The sequence below is a fragment of the Lynx rufus genome, unplaced genomic scaffold (genome assembly GCF_022079265.1).
Source record: "Lynx rufus isolate CCGP_SWC_20201006 ecotype Redwood Valley unplaced genomic scaffold, mLynRuf1.p SCAF_4, whole genome shotgun sequence".
Lineage (NCBI taxonomy): Eukaryota > Metazoa > Chordata > Mammalia > Carnivora > Felidae > Lynx > Lynx rufus.
Genome location: NW_025814856.1, coordinates 38882281 through 38903655, shown reverse-complemented (window position 1 = coordinate 38903655; position 21375 = coordinate 38882281). Strand labels below are relative to the sequence as shown.

At 40.7% G+C, this 21375-nt stretch overlaps 1 pseudogene; it reads left to right on the top strand.

Moving 5' to 3' along the window:
- The first annotated feature begins 1465 nt into the window (after nt 1-1465).
- Nucleotides 1466-14843, top strand: LOC124523347 (transcription factor BTF3-like; annotated as a pseudogene).
- The last annotated feature ends 6532 nt before the right edge of the window (nt 14844-21375 follow it).

Genomic DNA, 21375 nt, shown 5'->3' with positions numbered 1-21375 from the left:
TCAATAAAGAAGGGGCTCTGGCCACCCTCTCCCTCGTGCTCCACCTCCATACTCCATTCTGTGGTGGCCTCGTGAAACCACAGGCCTTCCCCCCACCTCCTTCCCAAAGTCTCTGCAGCTTCCCTGGAGACACCTGCTTCAGCGGAGCCCCCAGGGCTCATTGGGGGTCAGTTCCTGCCAGGAGGCCAGAACCACTTTCTGGTCCTGCCTCCCACGGCTTTCCTGGTCTAGGCCTATTTCTGTTTCCTGTGTCATTATGTCATCTTCGGCAGTGAAGGTACCTGAGCATGTAGACAGGTGTGAGGACTGCAGGCTATGTAGGGAGGTGACGTTCTCTCAGAACCCCAGCAGGCTTGGGTCCTGGCTCTCCACCCTCTGAGGAGACCATCCCTCCAGACTCTTCCCTACGATGAGCCCCGGGAGCCCTCTCTTGATCACCTGCCTTCTCAAAGCCAAGGAAGGATGGAAGTTCTGTCACTTCCAGCTTAGCGACTCCGAGCAGATTGCTCAGTGCCCTTGATTTCCACATGCATAAAATGGGGATGGTGAGAATATTTGCCTCATGACCAGGAGGCTGTAAGGATTAAATGCATTAATCCTGGCCCAGGCCTGGCACATGGTAAATGCCCATCAACATCCTCTGCTCCTGGTGGCGATGTTATCATCTATAACTGAGGAGTTATATCAGTCACAGCAATTTTGGGCTACGTACCATATTTTAACATATTTTTTGCTTTTCTTCACAGACACACAGACACACATGCACGCGCACACAGACACACACACACACACACACACGCACACACACACACCACTTCATGGCTATGAGCGTAGCTGCACAGGCAGACCCAGCATTTGGAACTCCATTCATCTCTTGGCTATGCCCAACTCACTGGCTGGCCTTGAGCAAGCAACCCCCTCTCCAGCCCTGCTGAGGTCCTGCAACTTAGGAAACTGCGGTGAGCTGTCACTCGTTAGGCTGAAGGGCTTGGGCGAATCCAGATGGCAGACAGGTTCTTGGGGGTGCCACTGTGCTTTGAAAACATGGTAGTGTCACACTGAAGTCCAGATATGTGGCTCCCTCCACACTTGTGGTGACAGCACCCCCAATTCCTTGGAGCCAGGAAGGATTTTGGAAGTTGTTCATTACTGCCTGGCCCCAGGAGGCACTTGACTTTGCAAACCTTTGAACCTACAAATTCTCAAGTCTGTTCCAGCTGGAAAATTCAGCAGTTGAAACTTCAGGTTTGTCTTGCAGGGCTGAGAAGGATCCCTGCTGCAGAGGGTTAAGTGGCTACTTTCGAAAGGACAAAGCAAGAGATGGCGATAAGATAAGGAGCTGTGTTTTCACCAGACACTCCTTGGAAAGAACAGGCTTTTGTTGTGATCCAGAGGATAAGAGCCTGAGCCTCGAATTCATCAGGCCATCCCTCCTCCCCTTAGCCAGGGCTCAGGGCCGCCAGGGATGTGTCTGCAGCTGCTGCCACCTGCTGGAGCCGGGAGCCTCTGCAGTCTGCCTGCAGGTGTTTGCACAGACATTTCCTCCAAGCCTGGAAACACAGCTCTTGTCCTGATGGATGCAGTGGCCTTCACCTTTGCAGTTGCTGGTATTTCTGGAGCACCCGCTGTGGGTCAAACACTATGCTTAGAACTTCCTTGCGTTGTCTCATCTAATCCATTCACTACAATGGAGGCCCACACAGGGAGAACTTTTGTCTCTTTTTCACAACCGTATCCCTAAGTGCCTACAAAGTGAGTGGCCCACGGGAAGTACTTGGTAAATACCGACTGCATGAGAACAGCCGTAAAGATAGATTGTGTTATTAGTCTGGTTTTATAGAAGAGGGAGTTGTCGCTTGGTGACACAAAAGCTCCAGGTATTGTGGATAAAGTGGTGAGGGAAGCTGGAAAGATTCTTGCCATAGGCAGAGTTCGTCTGTCACCTGGGGTGATTTTTGTTTTTAAGTTTATGTATTTATTTTTGAGAGGGAGAGGGAGTGAGCAAGGGAGGGGCAGAGAGAGAAGGAGAGAAAATCCCAAGCAGGCTTCCCACTATCAGCATAGAGCGTAATGTGGGGCTCGAACCCACCAACAGTGAGATCAGGACCTGAGCTGAAGTCAGGAGTCGGAGGCTTAACCGACTGAGCCACCCAGCCTCCCCTGTTGCCTGGGGTGATTTTGAAGGCACAAAGTCAGGCAGCGCTAGGCTCAGGCAGCAAGGGTTCTTGGGGTGCCACTGTGCTTTGAAAAAGTCAGGGCTGCAAGCCATCAGGGAAGCAAGCCAAATCAAAATGTTGCCGTGGGCCCTGGTGACCTTGAGGCACAACCAGGGCTCTGGCCAGGGCAAGAGACCCCTGACAGATGTTTTGTGCTTTTTTTTTTTTTTAAGCAATTTTAGGTTTACAGAATAACTGATTAAAAAGTACAGAGTTCCCATCTATCCTCTCACACCCCAACCCCTTCCCCCAGTTATTATTAACTCCTCTGCCCCATTATCAACATTTTGCATTAGTGTGGTACATCTGTTATGGTTGAGGGGGTCAATATTGATACATAGCATTAGCTGAAGTCCACAGTAGTTTATGTTTGGGTTCCCTCTTGGTGTCTTACATTCTAAGTGCTCTGACAAATGTATAATGACATGTTTCCATGTTTGCAGTATCATCCAGAAAGGTTTCACTGCCCTAAGAATCCTCAGTGCTCCACCCGTTCCTGCCTTCCTCTGACTCCCTGAACCCCTGGCAGCCACTGATCATCTTTACTGTCTCCATAATTTTGCCTTGTCCAGAATGTTATGTAGTTAGGGACTTATAGTATGTAGCTTTTTTCAAATTGACTTTTTCACCAAGGATTATGCATTTAAGATTCCTCTGTGTCTTTTCAAGGCTTGATGGCTCTTCTTATCACTGCATAAAATTCCATTGAATGGACGTACCACAGTTTGTCTCTCCATTCACCTATTGATGGGCATTATTGGTGCTTCCAAGTTTTGGCAATTGTGACTAAAGCTGCTATAAACATTAGTGTACATGTTTTGTATGAACGTAAGTTTTCAACAAATTGGTAAATACCAAGGAGTGCAGTTGCTGACTCATATGGCAAGTTTTGTAAGAAATCTTTCAAAGTGGCTGTCCCCGTTTTGTACTTTTGAGCACTGCTGTTCGTGACAGGCATGCTGGCCTGCATTTTCCCCTTCTTGGTGTTGGCAAGACTGAGAGAAGACAGGCCTACATCTCCTCCCTTCCTGTCTGCATCCACCTCCCTTGCTGAGCCAAACCCACTTCCTCTGCTGAAAGGTAAAGAGAACAGAGGACCTTCTTTTTCATCCTACAAAGAGGGACACATTTCAGACAAGGTGTGATAGTGTAGCTGCTCTGGTCGCTTGAAATTCCCAAGCCATTCCCTTGGGCAGGAGGCAGATAGACTGGGCCTACCTCTCTGGAAGGTCAGCCTGTGGCTTTGGGTTCAAAATTCTTGGCATGAGCACAGCCATGTGAGCTGAAGAAGACAGTTGCCGTTTTGATGTGTGGAGCTTTGAGGCCTCTGTTCATGAAACTCTCATGAAACTAGTGCCTTGAACAACCAACTCCTGCTCACTTTCCGCCCTTTCTAAAATGTAGGCAAGTCAGATAGCTGTTTGGTTCCCATCATCTCAAAACTTAAAGTAATTGGAATGTTTTGGAAATAATAGAACTGTATGCAAGCTAGGAGTTTATTTCACTTTTCCTGTCTCTTATTAAGAAAGTCATGAAAAATTAGATGTGGCCTTTCAGAGTTACTTTAAAAACAAATTTGAGGGGTACCTGGGTGGCTCAGTCGGTTAAGCGTCCAACTTTGGCTCAGGTCATGATCTCACAGTTCAAGGGTTCAAGCCCCACATTGGGCTCTGTGCTGACAGATTCTGTGTCTGCTTCAGATTCTGTGTCTCCCTTTTTCTCTGCCCCTCCCTGGCTGTGCTCTGTCTCTCTCTGTCTCTCAAAAATTAATAAACGTTAAAAAAAAAATTGAAACTAAGTTAGGCTAACATCAAACTGTAAGTGTAGGAAAGAGAGGGAGTTTTTTTTAATTATGTTTTTGACATGATTTCCCAGAATTCAAAATTCCATGTTTGGTTACTTCTACACAATTGCATCTCCTTTCCTGGCCAGACCAACCCAACCAACAACAACAACCAAACTCTTAATCTTCCATCAGTAACTTGGAGCAAGTCATTTAATCATGGATTCATTTTTTAAGGCTCATGCTCTTTGGTGACTGCCTAGGAAAACTCAAGGAATCTCATTTGAACTGCCTCAATCTGTTAGGAGGAAAAAAAGCTTTAGTTCTGCTGGTAGGAGAGGGTTCATTTATGTGTCTCAATTTACCAGCCTAAGCACTGCAAATATAAACTCTCTGAAGGAAAATTTTGTCCTAATTACTTAACTGAATCCAGAAGCATCTGCTTTGATTTACGGTAAGTCCAGTTGGGTCTTAATCAGGCATTTTACAGCATGCTGAGGTAACTTAACAACTAGTACCTTTTCTGCTCCAACCAAGTATTTTTCAAAGGGTAGGGATAGGGTGAGGTCCAGAATAAACAATGTTAACAAATTCTCCAGATGATTCTTATAAAGACTGAAGTTTGAGAATCACTGCTCAAGGCAATACTTACTTCTTTTTAATTTTATTTTCCCTTTCAGCTTTACCTACGAATAACACATTCTGGAGAAGTTTTGTATTCCTGATATGTTTGATTGTCTCACTGGAAACATTTTTACTTTATAAGTTTCTTAAAATTTTACTTTCTAAATGAAATTATAGTAAAATTGGCTTTTTGTGTGGGTCTACACATCTGTGAGTTTTAACACATGTATTGATTCACGTAACTACCACACCACACTCAGGACACAAAACAGTTCCGTCACCCGAGAAAACTCCCTCATGATATCCTTTTGTAGGCACACCCTTCCCCCAACCCCTGTCCCTGGCAACAACTGATCTGCTCTCCATCACCAGCATTTTATCTTTTCCAGAAAGTTATATAAATGGAATCTTACAGTATATAGTATATAATCTTTTGAGACTGGCTTCTTTCACTCAGCATAATGTCTTTGAGATTCATCCAAGCTGTTGCTTATATCCATAGTCCATTTCCTTTTATTGCTGAGCAGAATTCCATTGTATGAATGTAACCCAGTTTGTTTGTTTCCCCATTGGAGAGCATTTGGCTGTTTCCAGTTTTGGGCACTCATGAGTCAAGCTGCTATAAACATAAGTGTATAGGCTTTTGCATAAATATAAGTTTTCATGTATCTAGGGTAATACCTAGGAGGATCCAGGAGTCAACTAGTAGGCACATTTTTCACTTTATGAGAAACTACCTCCCTGTTTGCTCCAAAGGCTGTACCATATTGTAGTCCCCCACCAGCAATGTGTAAGAGTCCTAGTTGCATTTTGTCTTCACCGGTATTTGACGTTGTCAGTTATCTTTTTTTTTTTCAACCCTTTCTAATAGGTGGTTAGTAGCATTTCATCATGTTTTTTTATTTTTTATTTAAAAATTTTTGTAATGTTCATTTTTTTTGAAGAGAGAAAGCGCATGAGCGGGAGACGGTCAGAAAGAGGGAGACATAGGCTCATGATGTTTTTAATTTGCATTTCCCTAATGGCTAAGGATGTTGAACATCTTGTTATGTGCTTTTTTGTCATGCGTATTTCCTCTGTCTGTTCAAATCTTTTGCTCATTTAAAAACTGGATTGTTTGTTCTCTTACTGTTGAGTTTTGTGAGTTCTTAATATATTCTGGATACAAGTCTTTGGTATGTGGTATGTAAATATTTTCTCCTACTTTGTAGCTTGCCTTTTCATTATTTTAACAGTGTCTTTCCTGGAACAAATTATTAATTCTGATGAAGCCCAGTGTATTCTTTTTCTGTTATGAATCATAAGGATTTTCCCCTATGTTTTCTTCTAAAAGTTTGATAATTTTCGGGGCGCCTGGGTGGCGCAGTCGGTTAAGCGTCCGACTTCAGCCAGGTCACGATCTCGCAGTCCGTGAGTTCGAGCCCCGCGTCAGGCTCTGGGCTGATGGCTCGGAGCCTGGAGCCTGTTTCCGATTCTGTGTCTCCCTCTCTCTCTGCCCCTCCCCCGTTCATGCTCTGTCTCTCTCTGTCCCAAAAATAAATAAATGTTGAAAAAAAAAATTAAAAAAAATAAATAAAAGTTTGATAATTTTCTGTCTTAAGTTTAAATATATGATTTTGTGGGGCACCTGAGTGGCTCAGTTGGTTAACTGTCTGACCCTTGATTTCGGCTCACATCATGATCTCATGGTTATGGGATCAAGCCCTCCATCAGGCTACATACATGCTGAGTGTGGACCCTGCTTAAGATTCTCTCTCTCTCTCTCTCTCTCTCTCTCTCTCTCTCTCTCTCCCTCTCCCTCTCTGCCCTTTTCCCCTGTTCACATGCTTTCTCTTTCTTAAAAAAGAATCATAGATATGTAATTTCATTTGAGTTAATTTTGGTTTAAGACATGAGATTTATATTGGAATTCATTTTTTCACACATGAAGTCCAAATGTTTCAACACCATTTATTAAGAAAACAATCCTCTATTGAATTGCCTCTGCACTTTTAGCACAGACTCAATTGATAAATTTAGTGCAGGGAAACTTTCTGGAGTAATGGATGTGGAAATATTTTTTATTGGGTGTGTATTATGTGTGTATATGACTTGGTCAGTCTCTTCAGTTTGCACACTTCAGGTCTATGCATTTCATTGTATATGAATTAAACTTCAATTAAAATGGCATCAGTTGGCTGGCCATAGCATCAGGTCTATTTTCAGAGTCTCTTCTGTCCCATTGATCTACATTTTTTTTTTTGCCAATACTATCCTATCTTGATCCCAATTACTGAAGCTTTATAGAAAAGTTAAAATTGAAAAGTGTGATTTGTCCAACTCTGTTCTTCTTTTTCAAAATCATTTTGGCTATTTTTGTTCCTTTGCGTTTTTATATCTGTTTAGGATCAACTTATATCTCTACAAAAAATCCTGTTGGGAATTTGATTGAGATTATGTTAAATGTATAAATAAATTTGGGGAGATTTGACATCTTTACTTGTTATTTGCCAGTCTATGAACATGGTATGTCTTTGCATTTATTGAGGTCCTCTTTGATTTCTTTCACCAACATTTTGTAGTTTTCAGCACACAGATCCTTTGCATGTTTTATTGGATTTATATTTAAGTATTTCCACTTTTGAGCTCTTTTATTCTATGTTTTAATTTTTTTAATGTTTCTTTATTTTTGAGAGAGAGAGAGAGAGAGAGAGAGAGCATGAACAGGGGAGGGGCAGAGAGAGAGGGAGACACAGAATCTGAAGCAGGCTTCAAGCTCTGAGCTGTCAGCACAGAGCCCAATGTGGGGCTTGAACCCATGAACCATGAAATCATGATCTGAGCCGAAGTCAGATGCTTAACCTACTAAGCCACCTAGGCACCCCTGAGCTACTTTAAATAGCATTTAGAAATATTTGATTTCCAATTCCTTTTTGCTGTTATGTAGAAATATAATCCTTTTTTAACATTTAGGCAGTAAATTCATCTTGTCTTTATTTCTTCTTTTCCAAATTGGATGACTTTTATTTGTTTATTTTCCTTTTTTTTGTTTTTTGTTTTTTGTTTACTTGCACTGGATAGTTTACTTGCACCATTCCAGTATGGTGTCAAATAGGAAGGGAAGTAGAGGAAGTCCGCCTTGTTCCCATTCTTTGGAGGAAAGTATTCAATCTTTTATCATTAAGTGTAATGTTTCCTGTAGATTTTTCAATGATGTCCCTTATTGGGCTGACAAAAGTCCCTTCTTTTTGTAGTTTGCTGAGAGTTTTTAATTATGAATGAACATTGAATTTTGTGAAGTGCTTGTACTGTATTAATTGATATGATCATGTACTTTTTTTTTGACAATGAATAATACATTGATTTTCAAATATTGAACTAACCTGGCATAACTCAAGATAAAGCCCATTATGGTTTGAGAGCATACTTTGGATATATGTATTCTGTTTTTATGATTGTATCTCTTTGTATAGTAATTTTAATGATTGCTGTAGAGTTTACAATATATATAACTTTTCACTTTTAAGTATCTTAGCATTTCAGGTTGAATATAGAAACCTTACCAGTAGATATGGTTTTTTTGTTATGATATGTTTTTTGTTATTTACATACAGTGAAAACTCCATCAGACAGTGTTATAATTTTTGCTTTCAACTATCAACCATACTTTAAGAAGCTCATGGGAGAAAAGTCCTGTTATGTTTACACAGAAATTTACTATTTCCATTTCTCTTTCCTCATTCTTGATGTTCCAGGTTTCCTTCAGATATAATTTGCCTCTGTCTGAAGAAACTACTTGGAAATTCCTTTAGAACAGGTCTGCTGGAAATGAATTCTCTTAGTTTTTTTTTTTTTTCACCTGAGAATGTCCTTATTTCACCTTGTTCCCAAGGCTGTTTCCAGTAGAATAGAATTCTGACTTGACATTTGTTTTCCTTCTGCACTTTAAGTATATTGTTATACTTCATTCCAGACTCTGGTTTCTCATGAGTATTCTGCAACCGCTTCTACTCTTGTTCTCCTATAGGATAACTGTCGGTAGTGTGTCCATTGTTCTCTGTTTGCTTTCAACATTTTTTCTTTTTCTTTAGTTTTCAGGAGTTTTATTATTATGTGTGTGTGGAGGGGGATTTGTTTAGATTTATGTTATTTGAGGTTTTCTGAGCTTCTTGACTGCAGATTTCTGCCTTTTGCCATATTCAGGAAGTTTTCAGGTTGTTATTCTTCAGATATGTTTTCTTCATTCTTTCCCACTTCTCAGACATAATGATGGGAATGTTAGACCTTCTGGGATTGTCCACAGGTTCCTTAGGATCTGTTTATTTTTCTATCTTTTTTCTGTCTCTTGTTCAACTTATATACTGTCTCCTAATCTATCTTCATGTTCGTTGACTTCTCTGTCATTTCCATTCTGCTGATGAACTCAGCCAGTGAGTTTGTTTCGGTTATTGTATTTTCCAGTTCTAAGAATTTTTATTTGGTTGGTTCTTTATATCTTGTTTTCTCTTTCTGAGACTTTCTATTTTTCCATTTATTTCAGGAGTGCCCAGGATTCCTGATGGAATGTTGGAGCATTTCTTTAACAGCTGCTTTAAAGCCTTTTTTCAAATATTTCTAACCTCTGTGTTATCTCAGCATTGGCATCTTTTCCCGTGTGAGTCGAAATTTCCCTGATTCTCTGGATTCAGAGTAATTTTGGTTTGTATCCTGGACATTTTAAATATTATGAGACTCTGAATCTTACTTAAATCCTATGAAGAGTGTTGATGTTTTTGTTTTAGCAGTTAATCAACCCAGTTGGGTTCGGTCCTCAATTTCCAACCAGTTTTTTGTGGGTTGTGGTTTCAAGGTCAGTTCGGTTTTCAAATCCTTTTGCAGTGCTATTTAGATCTGTTCCAGATGTTCACCACCCAGGGCTCAGCCTGGGCCTTGGGTATAGTCTGTTCCATAGCTCAGTTCCAAAGTCTCTGTATGTTGGTTAGGTCACAATCAGGAATGCATAGCTCAGAGGTTAGCCTAGGAGTCCGTGAGCAACTTTCTCCTCTCTCTTGGCTGTCTCTGACACTTTTCAGCTCCGTGAACACCTCTTTTTGCTGATTTGAACAGAAAACTGGGGTTTTATTTACCCCACTCTGGCATGTACAACCCCTAGCTGTGCTCACATCTGGAGCCAAGTTTTAGGGTAAGAAAGCCACAGGAGTTTGCCTTATCTCTGGGGACCACAGGGCCTCCTGTTGGAGAGGAAGTTCCCTTCCTCAGAGTTTTAGGCTCCTGGAGGCCTCCGGTGCTACCTCTGACAGCAGCACCATTAGTATGCCAAGACTGCTTGTGGGGTGAGGTACAGGAGAATAGAAAAAAGACAAGGAGGAATGAGAAAAAGAAAATAAGTCATTTCCTCCCCCCTTTCTAAGTATCAGGAAACCTCTTTCTCTGTCTTCAAGCCAGAATTAAAGGGCTTTTCCTTGAGCTCTCTCTGTTCACTCCCAGGTTTTAGACTGTGCTGAGTTCAGGCCAGTAGACACTAGAAAGAGAAAAAGAGTAAACTCCGGTTTGATGGTTCTTCAAATTCTGGTCTTCTTTTCCAGCCCACTTGCTACTACTTCCTTTTCAGAGTCCTCAAATGGCTGATTGATGCAATCTCTCCAGGTTGTATAGCTGCATTCAGTGAAAAAGTGTATTAACTATATTTCCTATTCTTTATGTTCTGGTATCTAGGGTCTTGCTAACTGGGGAGGGACTGCACCTCTCAGGATTAGCTAATTCTTAGAGATTTTCAACAGTTCACCTGGGAGCACACTTTTCATATACAAATTAAAGAGTCCAAACCCCATACCCCCAACCACCTCCTTTACTGAAGTCTAACGCTTTGGGCTACCGGATCCACCTGCTCTAATCACCCCGGAGCCAGACACCAGACAACCCAGGACAGCCCCTATACCCTAGAGCCTCCTGAAATTTTTCAAACTAGCCAATTCCATACCTGCTTACCTTGACCCTCGTGTTCCTTCCCACAGAAACTAGAGTAAATCTTCTTGCCCAGTTTTCCCTGCTGCCTCTGCCTCTGCCTCCTGACCATCCCAGGTGCTTCCCCATGTGGCCCCTCATGGAATGGTATGACCCTCCTCTTGGAAACTGTGAGTAAAAATCTCTCATGCCAATAACGGTCATCTCCTAATCTGTTGGCCTCACCATAACTAAATAATAATGAAACCTACATTTAAAAACAGAAGGACAGGTTAGAATGTGCTTATTTCATCTCACATGGAACACTCTTTATTTGTATACATAATCAGCCACCACTTTTTTCAGTTATAAATCAGAGAAATTGGCTTTCCCAAAAGATGGGCTTTTTATGCCTTGAGTAACTGAAAAGTTCAGTTTATTTGTTTTTCCTTGTCTGTACTTTCTCATTTTTTAAATTTTATCTATCTACCTAAGTAATGTCTACATCCAACATGGGGCTTGAACTCACAATGCCGAGATCAAGAGTTGCATGTTCTTTCTGACTGAGCCAGCCAGGCGCCCCTGTCCGGGCGCCCCTTCTCCTTATTAAAACAACAAGTCTGTGTTAGTGTTATAGGGGGTCATGCTTCTCTGTGTAGTATCCCTTCCCCTTCCGACTGTGAATTTCCTTTAAGGAACCACTCCTGAGCGACTGCCAGCCTGTATGGTTTGGGTGTGAGTCACCATGGCATCATCCCCCACTGCACAGAGGTCACAGATCTAGTCTGCCCAGTGACATATTTCAATGTCCTGACCACAGCTGTCAGTTCAGAAATTAAAGCCAAGCCCAAGACTTTGCATGAAACTATTGAGAAAGAGCATCTCTGTTTCTGCTGGTGTTACTTAGTGAATGGAATGTAAATCTGAAGTTGCCTCTTCCCACTGTTTTTAAAGAGGTTACCAAATGGTAAAAAAACAACCAAGAAGAAAGCAGAGCTGTGTGTTAGTAAACAGATTTTTGGTAATATTGATATGGGTCCACCACTGCTGAAGACCTTCCTCTTCCCATGGCACTTTAGTTACACAAATTAGTGAATTCCTGTTTTGCTTGAGCCAGTCTGTGTTCGTTTTCTGTCACTTGCAGCCCAAATGTCCTGACTAATGTATAAATGAGCCCTTTGTCTATTATAGTTTGTTGTGGCCTGAATCTTGAGTTGATTATCTTTAATCAACAGCACATGGAAATTTTTATTGGAGTCATTTGTTGAAATCCATTGGAAGGAATTGTAACTTGCTGGGTGAATTTTATCTGTCCATACCCTCTTCTTGTTGTTTTTGTCAATGAGACTTGGTCTGTGTTGCTTAGAGTGCTGATGAGTTTGAGTTTTCCCCAGAAGCAGACCCTGGGTAGATTTGAAAGCCAATAGTTTATTTCAAAGGCAATCCCAAGAGTATCAGCAGGGGATTGAGGGAATAAAAGTGGAAAGAGAAGAATGCATTATTACAAAGGTTTCTGGGGCTCATCCCTGCCTGGGAATTCTAAAGAACATTGTAGAATAAGCTCTAAAAATACCAACTCAGAGTATATGGAACCAGAGGGTATTTATCCTCCAACTCATATCCATCATTGGCTGAGGTCTGTTTCCAGGGCTTTAATTCTCCCAGCATGCCTGGCCTGCCCTGCTCAGGAGCTGAGAGCAAGTCTTTAGGTGGAGAGTTGTAGATACCTGTAATAGAATGTGGTAGGCATGTGTGTGAGGGACCCAAGGTTCAGAGGGATGTGGGAGGCGCACAGCCAACCTCTGCCACCAGAACTATGAGTGTTCTTGTTTTCCATTTCTATGCTTCTAGCTTAGCCTCTGAAGGTGTATTGATTGCATGTGTATTGATTCATATGTAATGACTCTTCACAAACACAGTAGCTTTAAAACTTATCAGCTTCCTCCATGTTTGGGACGATGAAATTGAAGTCAAAAGTGTGGTGTTTTCTAGGCTATTTCAATCATTCATTCATTCATTTCTACAACAAATGCTTTGGGACGACAGAAATCAATAAGCAAAAGTCTCTGTCCTTGCCAAGCTCAGAAACTGATGGCAGGCAGATAGAAATGTAATTACTGGTGGAATAAAATCATACTTGCTTTCATAGAGGTGAGTAAAAACTGCTATGAGAGCACACAAAGAAGGCTGTGGTTTTATCTTTAAAGATGAGGAAGGATACTTATTCTCCTTGTTATTGCTATGTAGCAAACCACCCCAAACTTGTGGCATAAAATAGCACCCATTTCTTTATGCTTATGCTTTGGTGGGTCAGTAATTTGAGAGGGAGTGTAGAGGAGTTAGTGTGTCTTCACATTATGGTGTCTGGAGCTTGGCTACAAAGGCTTGAAAGCTGGAGGCAACACACTGGGTAGGGTGTGGAACCATCTGAAGGCTTCTGGCAGTTGATGTTGATGTTTGCAGAGACTACACAGAGGTTGCCAACTGGTACATCTACACTTGGCCTCTCCATGGGGCTCCGTGGCATCCTTATAGCATGGTGGCGAGATCGAAAAGCAAGTGCCCCAAGACAACCTGTCAGAAGCTGCATTGCCTTTTAGGGCCAACCTTCAGAAGTCATGTAGTATCACCTCCACTGTGATCACAAGCCTTCCCAAACCCACTAGAAGAGATCTTAGACCCATCTCTCAGTGGGTGGAGTCTCAGTCATATTACACAACAAGCAGCATTTGGGAAGGGAAAGATTGGTGCATCCACTTTGGGTAAACACTGTCTACCACAGTATTGAAGGGATAAAATCATTTTGTCCATCTGCTATTTAGTAATATATTTTCTGGGCCACATTATTTTCTGAGAAGTACCATTTGAAATTATTTACGTTGCCTAAATCAGGTTGTCTCATAAAGATAGGAAGAGAGGGATTTATTATTTAATGCATTTGTCACTGCTCCATTGCCCGCACAGACTTCCTCCCTCATCCATATTTTGAGAACCATTGCCATAGAGCCTGGACACAGTGGTGAAGAGGGCACCAAAATTAGGAGACCAGACTCTTTTTAGAGGTCAGGCAAGGGCAAAGACTGTAAATATTCTTTTCTTATCTTAGTACTAAGTTGTTTATGGACATACAAACCCATATACCTGCTAAGTTCATTTCTTTTTTTTTTTTTTTTTTGGTCTTTTCATAGTGTTATTTAAATTCTAGTTATTTAACATAGAGTACAATATTGGTTTCAGGAGTAGAATTCAGTAATTCACCACTTGTATACAACATCCAGTGCTCATCATAACAAACACCCTCCTTAATAACCATCATCCATTTAGTCCATCCCCTGTGCACCTCCTTCCATCACCCCTCAGTTTGTTCTACATTGTTAAGAGTCTCTAATGGTTTGGGGTGCCTGGGTGACTCAGTCAGTTAAACATCTGACTTCAGCTCAGGTCATGATCTCATGGTTTGTGAGTTCGAGCCCCGCTTTGGGCTCTGTGCTGACAGGTCACAGACATGAGCCTGCTTCAGATTCTGTGTCTCCCTCTCTCTCTCTGCCCTTCCCCTTCTCGTGCTCGCTTGCTCTCTCTCTCCCTCCCTCCCTCCCTCCCTCCCTCCCTCCCTCTCTCAAGAATAAATAAACATTAAAAAAATTTTAGCTCCCTCTAGCTGCCATCTTTGTGTCCCAGCGTGTGTGTGCCTAATCTCAGCTGGTCCACCCAAGATCCCCTGAGCACCAACCCTAGTCCCCCATGCATGGTCCCATTTCCACTCCAACCAGGTGAGAGAAACTATCACAAACCAGGAGAAACTTGCCAAACTTGCAAGCACAAGTGCACGCTGGTGGGAAAGGAGAACTGCTCACAGAAAGAAGAAAGTGGCTCATAAAACAGCTACAGCAGATGATAAAAAACTTTATTTCTCCTTAAAGAAGTTAGGGGTAAACAATATCTCTGGTGTTGAAGAAGCAAATGTGTTCACAAACCAAGGAACAGTGACCCACTTTAAAAACCGTAAAGTTCAGGCATCCCAGGCAGCGAACAGGCCATGCTGAGACAAAGCAGCTGACAGAAATGCTACCCGGTATCTTAAACCACCTTGGTGCAGACGGTCTGACTAGTTTAAGAAGACTGGCCGAAGCTCTGCCCAATCTGTGGATGGAAAGGCACCACTAGCTACCAGAGGGGACGATGATGATGAAGTTCCAGATCTTGTGGAGAATTTTGATGAAGCTTCCAAGAATGAAGCCAACTGAATTGAGTCAACTTCTGAAGAAGATAAAACTTGAAGAAGTTACAGGGAGCTGGTATTTTATATTATGACTGCTTTTTAAAAATTTTCTTGGGGCGCCTGGGTGGCTCAGTCGGTTGGGCGTCCGACTTCGGCTCAGGTCACGATCTCACGGTCTGTGAGTTCGAGCCCCGCGTCGGGCTCTGGGCTGATGGCTCAGAGCCTGGAGCCTGTTTCTGATTCTGTGTCTCCCTCTCTCTCTGCCCCTCCCCCTCCCCCGTTCATGCTCTGTCTCTCTCTGTCTCAAAAATAAATAAACGTTAAAAAAAAATTTTTCTTCATGGGTCTGATAAAATCTAGATCTCTGATATTTTTAAGCCCATGCCCCTTGGACACTGCAGCTCTTTTCAGTTTTTGCTTATACACAATTCATTCTTTGCAGCTAATTAAGCTGAAGAAGGCTGGGAATAAAGTTTGAAACAAGGTTAATAAAGTTCTTTGCCTAGTTAAAAAAAATTTTTTTTAAGAGTCTCTTATGGTTTGTTTCCTTCTCTCTTCTTTCTTCCCCCACCATATGTTCACCTATTTTGTTTCTTAAATTCCACATATGAGTGAAATCATACGATACGTCTTTCACTGTTTTCGCTTAGCATAATACACTCTAGCTCCCTCCACCTCACTGCAAATGACAAGATTTAATTCTTTTTTGATAGCTGAGTAATATTCCATTGTGATTATATATACCACATCTTCTTTATCTCATCATCAGTTGGTGGACATTTGGGCTCTTTCCATAATTGACTATTGTTGATAGTGCTGCTATAAACATCAGGGTGCATGTGCTCCTTCAAATCTGTATTTTTGTGTCCTTTTGGGTAAATACCTAGTAGTGCAATTGCTAGATCATAGGGTAGTTCTGTTTTTTAACCTTTTGAGGAAACACCATAGTGTTCTCCAGAGTGGCTGCACCAGTTTGCATTCCCACCAACAGGGCAAGAGGGCTCCCCTTTCTCTGCATCCTCACCAACATCTGTTGTTTCTTTTGTTGTTAATTTCAGCCATTCTGACAGGTGTGAGTTGATACCTCATTGTAGTTTTGATCTGCATTTCTCTGATGATGAGTGATGTGTAGCATTTTTCCAGGTATCTGTTAGCTGTCTGGATGTCTTCTTTGGAAAACTGGCTATTCATGTCTTCAGCCCATTTCTTAACTGGATTATTTGTTTTTTGAGTGTTGAGTTTAATATCTTTATAGATTTTGGATACTAACCCTTTAGTATCTGATATATCATTTGCAAATATCTTCTCCCATTCTTTCAGTTGCCTTTTAGTTTTATTGATTGTTCACTTTGCAGAAGCTTTTTATCTTCATGAAGTCCCAATAGTTCATTTTTGCTTTTGTTACCCTTGCCTCTGGCCTGGTGACATGTCTAGCAAGAAGTTGCTCTGGCTGAGGTCCAAGAGGTTGCTACTTGTGTTCTCCTCTAGGATTTTGATGGTTTCCTGTCTCAAATTTAGGTCTTTCATCCATTCTGAGTTTATTTTTGTGTATGGTGTTAGAAAGTGATCCAGTTTCTTTCTTCTGTATGTTGCTGTCCAGTTTTCCCAGTACCATTTGCTGAAAAGACTGCCTTTTTTCTATTGGATATTCTTTCCTGCTTTGTTGAGGATTAGTTGGCCATATAATTGTGGGTCCATTTCCAGGTCTGCTGTGTTCCATTGATCTATGTGTCTGTTTTTGTGCCAGTACCATACTGTCTTGATGTCTGTAGCTTTGTAATATAGCTTGAAGTCCAGAATCATGATGCCTCCAGCTTTTCTTTTCTTTTTCGGGATTGCCTTGGCTATTTGGGATCTTTTGTGGTTCCATACAGATTTTAGGATTATTCCTTCTACCTCTGTGAAGAATGCTGGTGGTATTTTGATAGGGATTGCATTAAATATGTAGATTGCTTTGGGTAGTATAGACATTTTAACAATGTTTGTTCTTCCAATCCATGAGCATGGAATGTTTTCCATTTCTTTGTGTCCTCTTCAGTTTCCTTCATAAATGTTCTACAGTTTCTTTTAATAAGTTTATTTATTTATTTTGAGAGAGACAGAGACAGCATGAGTGGGAGGGTGTCAGAGAGAGAGGAAACAGAGAATACCAAGCAGACTCCATGCTGTCAGCACAGAGCCCAACCCCGGGCTTGAACTCACAAACCTGTGAGATCATGACCTGAGCTGAAACCGAGAATTGGACGCTTAACCAACTGAGCTACCCAGGTGCCCCAAGTATTCTCTAGTTTGCAGAGTACACATCTTTTACTTCTTTGGTTAGGTTTATTCCTAAGTATCTTATGGTTTGGGATACAGTTGAAAATGTGATCAATTCCTTGATTTCTTTTTTTGCTGCTTCATTATTGGTGTATACAAATTGAACAGATTACTTGATTTTATATCCCAGGACTTTGGTGAAAACATGTATTAGTTCTACCTATTTTTTGATTGAGTCTTTTGGGTTTTCTACATAGAATATCATGTCATCTGAAAATAGTGAAAGTGGACTTCTCCCTTGCTGATTTGGATGTCTTTTATTTCTTTCTTCTCTTTTCTTTTTTTTTTTTTTTTTTGTCTGATTGCTAAGACAGGCTGAGACTGTGAGTACTATGTTAAATAGTAGTGGTGATAGTGGACCTCACTGTCTTGTTCCTGTTTTGTTCCTACTGTCTTGTTCCTGACAGTAGAGGAAAAGCTCTGAGTTTTTCCCCATTGAGGATGATATTAGCTGTGGGTCTTTTGTATACAGCTTTTATGATGTTGAGGTATGTTCTGTCTATCCTCATTTTGTTGAGGGTTTTTATCAAGAATGAACACTGTATTTTGTCCAATGCTTTTTCTGCATCTACTGAGAGGATCATATGGTTCTTATTTTTTATTTTATTAATGTGGTGTATAAGGTTGATTGATTTGCAAATATCGAACCACCCTTGCAGCCCAGGAATAAATCCCACTTGATCGTGATGAATAATTCTTTTAATGTACTGTTAGATTCCATTTGCTAGTATCTTGTTGAGAATTTTTGCATCCATGTTCATCAGGCATATTGGCCTGTAATTCTCCTTTTTAGTGGGGTTTTTGTCTGGTTTTGGAATCAAGGTAATGCTAGCCTCTTAAGGAGTTTGGAAGTTTTCTTTCCCTTTCTATTCTTTGGAACAATTTGAGAAGACTAGGTATTAACTCTTCCTCTTGGAAGGGGCACCTAGGTGGCTCAGTCCGTTAAGCATCCGACTCTTGATTTTGGCTCAGGTCATGATCTCATAGTTTGTGAGATTGAGTGCAGAGCCTGCTTGGGATTCTCTCTCTCCTTCTCTCTTTCTCTCCTTCCCCAGCTTGTGTTCTCTCCCCACCCACCCTGTCTCTTCCTCTCTCCCTCCCCCTCCCTCCCTCTCTCCCTCCCTCCCTCCCTCTCTCTTTTAAACTTAAACTTAAAAAAAAACTAAGAATTCGTCTGGGAAGCCATCTGGCTCTGGACTTCTGTTTGTTGGAAGATTTTTGGTTACTGATTCAGTTTCTTTACTGGTTATGGGTCTGTTCAAATTTTTTACTTCTTCCTGTTTCAGTTTTGGTAGTTTGTATCTTTCTAGGAATTTGTCCATGTCTTCCAGATTGCCCAGTTTCTTGGCATAAAATTTTTCATAATATTCTCTTATGATTTCTGTGGTGTTGGTTGTGATCTCTCCTCTTTCGTTTGTGATTTTATTTATTTGGGTCCCTTCTCCTTTCTTTTTTGTAAGTCTCATTCGGGGGGGGGGTTATCAATATTATTAATTCTTTCAAAGAACCAAGTTTTAGTTTTGTTGATTTGTTCTACTGGGGTTTTTTTTGTTGTTGTTGTTTCTATATTGTTTATTTCTGCTGTAAACTTTATTATATCTGTTCTTCTGCTGGGTTTAGGCTTTATTTGCTGTTCCTTTTCTAGTTCCTTTGTAGGTGTAAAGTTAGGTTGTGTATTTGACACTTTTCTTGCTTCCTGAGGTAGACCTATATTGAAATATACTTTCCTTTTATGACTGCCTTTGTTGCATCTCAAAGGTTTGGGCTATCATGTTTTCATTTTCATTTGCTTTCATGTACTTTTAATTTCTTCTTTAATTTCCTGGTTAACCCATTCATTCTTTAGTAGGATATTCTTCAATCTCCATGTATTTGTGGTCTTTGCAAGTTTTTTCTTTTAGTTGACTTGAAGTTGCATAGCGTTGTGGTCTGAAAACATGCGTGGAATGATCTTGATCTCTTTGTACTGTTGAGGGCTGATTTGTGACGCAGTATGTGATCTATTCTGAAAATGTCCCATGTGCACTCAAAAAAAGTGTGTATTCTGCTGCTTTAGGGTGAAATGTTCTAAATATATCTGTTAGGTCTATCTGGTCCAGTGTTTCATTCAAACCCATTGTTTCCTTGTTGATTTTCTGCTTATATGATCTGTCCATTGCTGTAAGTGGGGTGTTAAAGTCTTCTATTATTGTATTATCATCAATGAGTTTATGTTTTTTATTAATTGATTTACATATTTGGGTGTTGCAAGTCAGGGGCATAAATATTTACAATTGTTAGGATCTTCTTCATTGATAGACCCCTTAATTATGATGTAATGCCCTCCTTCATCTCTTGTTATAGCCTTTGTTTTATAATCTAGTTTGTTTGATATAAGTATGGCTACTCTGGATTTCTTTTGGCATCTATTAGCATGATAAATGGTTCTCCATCCCCTCATTTTCAATCAGCAAGTGTCTCTAGACACTTTAAACACTTAAATGAGTGTCTTGTGGGCAACATATTGATGGGTCTTGGTTTTTAATTCCTTCCGATACCCTGTGTCTTTTGATTAGAGCATTTAGTCCATTTACATTTAGAGTGATTGTCGAAAAATATGAATTTAGTGCTATTGTGTCACCTGTAAAGTTGGTGTTTCTGGTGATGTTCTCTGTTCCTTTCTAGTCTTTTTTCCCCACTCAAAGTGTCCCCTTCAGGGATGCCTGGGTGGCTTAGTTGGTTGGGCGTCCCAGTTCAGCTCAGGTCATGATCTCATGATTTGTGGGTTCGAGTCCTGCATTGGGCTCTGTGCTGGAGGCTTGGAGCCTGGGGCCTGCTTTGGATTCTGTGTCTCTGCTCCTCCCCCACTCACACTCTTTATTTCTCTGTCTCTCAAAAAATAAGTAACCTTAAAAAAATGTTAATAAAGAATCCCCTTTAATATTTCTTGCAGGGCTCTTTTAGTGGTCATGAACTCCTTTAGTTTTTCTTTGTTTGGGAAACTCTTTATCTCTCCTTCTATATTGTATGATAGCCTTGCTGGATAAAGTAGTTTTGGCTGCATATTTTTCCCATTCAGCACATTGGATATATCCTGCCATTCACTTCTGGCCTGCCAAGTTTTTGTGGATAGATCTGCTGTGAACCTTATTGGTCTTCCCTTGGAGGGTAAAGACTTTTTCCCTTGCTGATTTCCAGATTCTTTGCTTGTCTGTGTATTTTGTGAATTTGACCATGATATGTCTTGATGATGACTGGCTTTTGCTGAATTTAATGGGAGTTCTCTGTGCTTCTTGGATTTCAATGTGTGTCCTTCCCCAGATTAGGGAAGTTTTCAGCTATAATTTGCTCAAATAATCCTTCTGTACCTTTTCTTTCTCTTCATCTTCTGGGACTCCTATGATATGGAAGTTAGCATGTTTTAAGAAGTCACTGAATTGCCTAACTGCCTTCTTGATCCAATACGTTTCTTCTCCTCTTCTTTATAGCTTCATTATTTTCTATGATTTTATCTTCTATAACACTAATTCATTCTTCTCCTTTGTCCATCCTTGCTCTTATGGCATTCATTTGGGTTTGCATCTTGGTTATAGCATTTTCAATTTCTGCCTGACTAGATTTTAGCTCTTTTGTCTCTGCAGTAAGGGATTCTCTAGTATCTTCTATGATCTTTTCAAACCCAGCTAGTATACTTATAATTGTTGTTATAAATTCTAATTCAGACATTTTATTTATATCCATATTGATTAAATCCCTGGCTGTTACTTCTATTTCCTGTTCTTTCTTTTGAGGTGAATTTCTTCATCTTGTCATTTTTGTCCAGGAAAAAGAAAAACAAAAGTGAGATCCTAGGTTGTTTTGGTCTGCTTGTTAAAAGCAGCTAGATCCAAAATATTAAAATATATATATATTATATATATATTTTTTTATATATATATATTTATATATATATTATATATATAAATTTTTTAACAAAAAAATAATTTAAAAAAATAAAGGAAAGGATAGCTAAATCCTATTTCCCCTAGAGCTGAAGCTTTACAGCACTTTATGATTAGTAGATGTGGTGTAGGCAAGGAATTTATGCTGGTCTTCTGGGGAAAGTGCCTGTTGTGCTGATTCTCAGGTCCACTTGCCCTAGTAGAGATGCACCTACAGGGCACAGGGAGGGGGTAGAGAGCAGGGTTTGGTGTGACTCCTGTCTCTAGTTGGTGGCATTGTTTAGCTCTCTGAGGTTGGTCAATGCTAACTGGTGGGAGGCAAACTGGCAGCGCCCTGCTCTCTTGCCTCCAGAGCAGAGAGCTCACACCTGC